Here is a 2,500-nt window from a genome sequence, read left to right as displayed (position 1 = left end):
GCACGAAGGAGGTTCAGCGGGTTACCCCGACCTTTCGGCCTAGGAAGACACGCTGATTCCTTCAGTGTAGCGCGCGTGCGGCCCAGAACATCTAAGGGCATCACAGACCTGTTATTGCTCAATCTCGTGCGGCTAGAAGCCGCCTGTCCCTCTAAGAAGAAAAGTAATCGCTGACAGCACGAAGGATGTCACGCGACTAGTTAGCAGGCTAGAGTCTCGTTCGTTATCGGAATTAACCAGACAAATCGCTCCACCAACTAAGAACGGCCATGCACCACCACCCACCGAATCAAGAAAGAGCTATCAATCTGTCAATCCTTCCGGTGTCCGGGCCTGGTGAGGTTTCCCGTGTTGAGTCAAATTAAGCCGCAGGCTCCACTCCTGGTGGTGCCCTTCCGTCAATTCCTTTAAGTTTCAGCTTTGCAACCATACTTCCCCCGGAACCCAAAAGCTTTGGTTTCCCGGAGGCTGCCCGCCGAGTCATCGGAGGAACTGCGGCGGATCGCTGGCTGGCATCGTTTATGGTTAGAACTAGGGCGGTATCTGATCGCCTTCGAACCTCTAACTTTCGTTCTTGATTAATGAAAACATACTTGGCAAATGCTTTCGCTTCTGTTCGTCTTGCGACGATCCAAGAATTTCACCTCTAACGTCGCAATACGAATGCCCCCGCCTGTCCCTATTAATCATTACCTCGGGTTCCGAAAACCAACAAAATAGAACCGAGGTCCTATTCCATTATTCCATGCACACAGTATTCAGGCGGGCTTGCCTGCTTTAAGCACTCTAATTTGTTCAAAGTAAACGTGCCGGCCCACCGAGACACTCACTCAAGAGCACCCTGGTAGGATTGCAACGGGGTCCGCCTCGGGACGCACGAGCACGCACGAGGCGCGTCGCACGCCTTCAGCTCGCCCCACCGGCAGGACGTCCCACGATACATGCCAGTTAAACACCGACGGGCGGTGAACCAACAGCGTGGGACACAAATCCAACTACGAGCTTTTTAACCGCAACAACTTTAATATACGCTATTGGAGCTGGAATTACCGCGGCTGCTGGCACCAGACTTGCCCTCCAATAGATACTCGTTAAAGGATTTAAAGTGTACTCATTCCGATTACGGGGCCTCGGATGAGTCCCGTATCGTTATTTTTCGTCACTACCTCCCCGTGCCGGGAGTGGGTAATTTGCGCGCCTGCTGCCTTCCTTGGATGTGGTAGCCGTTTCTCAGGCTCCCTCTCCGGAATCGAACCCTGATTCCCCGTTACCCGTTACAACCATGGTAGGCGCAGAACCTACCATCGACAGTTGATAAGGCAGACATTTGAAAGATGCGTCGCCGGTACGAGGACCGTGCGATCAGCCCAAAGTTATTCAGAGTCACCAAGGCAAACGGACCGGACGAGCCGACCGATTGGTTTGATCTAATAAAAGCGTCCCTTCCATCTCTGGTCGGGACTCTGTTTGCATGTATTAGCTCTAGAATTACCACAGTTATCCAAGTAACGTGGGTACGATCTAAGGAACCATAACTGATTTAATGAGCCATTCGCGGTTTCACCTTAATGCGGCTTGTACTGAGACATGCATGGCTTAATCTTTGAGACAAGCATATGACTACTGGCAGGATCAACCAGGGAGCTGCGTCAACTAGAGCTGAGCAGCCGGCCGCCCGGGAGTGTGTCCCGGGGGCCCGCGCGAACACGCAAGCGTCCGCTCAATTATTCTGCAAACAGGAGGAGGCTGAGCTCCCCTGCACCATACACCTCGAAACCCTCTCAGGTCCCGGCGGCGCGCAGCGCCGTCCTAAGTACTTGGTCGGGTTCGAGAGAGGCGCAATCGCCCGGAGTTTGGCGAGTAGACGCCTTAGGTGCGACCACCCGTGCTCCCAACTGAGCTTGCCGCTGCCGACAGAGGCCCGGGAGCGTGCTGTCGTGGCATTGCCGGCGGGAGACAACACGCGCCACCTACGGTGACCGGCAGCTCCAACGCCAGCGCCACAGAAGGACAAAAGCCCCACTTGGGTGCCGAAGCGAACTCTCCCAGCACAGCGCACGCGCCAACACGTCCGCACAGCTGCGATACAAACCACCTGCGAGAACCGCAGAGGCGACCGAGCAGCAGACGGCGTCGCGGCGCCGAGCGCCGGGCGGCGGCGCATCCTCAGCGCACACAGTCCTCAATCGGACCAGCACACTGCAGATGTCCACCGCGCTTCGCACCGGGCCCGCGAGGACCTACTTTGGCCGCACGGCGCCGCGTGCAGGGGTGCGCCGGCGCGCAGCTGCGCCGCCTGCCGCCTCCGTCGGCCGGCGCGCCTGCCACTGGCCGCCCCCACCAGCCGGCTGTAGCGCGTGCGCCCACGCACCGCGCGGCCAGCACGCCGGGAGGCCCCCCCTCACCGGCCGGGGACGGTCCCACCCAGCCACCGCCGCGTATCGCTTCACACCCAGATGCCATTCACGTTCGTGGGCATGGTGGGTATCGCTGGAACAAC

General features: G+C 58.0%; 1 non-coding gene across 1 annotated transcript in view; it reads right to left on the bottom strand.

Annotated features, from left to right (window-relative positions):
- LOC126454268 (small subunit ribosomal RNA) overlaps positions 1 to 1,643 on the bottom strand; it is a 1,909-nt gene extending 266 nt beyond the window's left edge. Inside the window, exon 1 of the ribosomal RNA XR_007585200.1 lies at positions 1 to 1,643. This exon is cut by the window's left edge and continues 266 nt beyond it. This is a non-coding gene — a ribosomal RNA (small subunit ribosomal RNA).
- Positions 1,644 to 2,500: the final 857 nt, after the last annotated feature.

Source organism: Schistocerca serialis, unplaced genomic scaffold, assembly GCF_023864345.2.
Source record: "Schistocerca serialis cubense isolate TAMUIC-IGC-003099 unplaced genomic scaffold, iqSchSeri2.2 HiC_scaffold_980, whole genome shotgun sequence".
In the NCBI taxonomy this organism is placed as follows: domain Eukaryota; kingdom Metazoa; phylum Arthropoda; class Insecta; order Orthoptera; family Acrididae; genus Schistocerca; species Schistocerca serialis.
The sequence above is the reverse complement of the archived record's forward strand: the minus strand, read 5'-3'. Positions and strand labels throughout refer to the sequence as shown.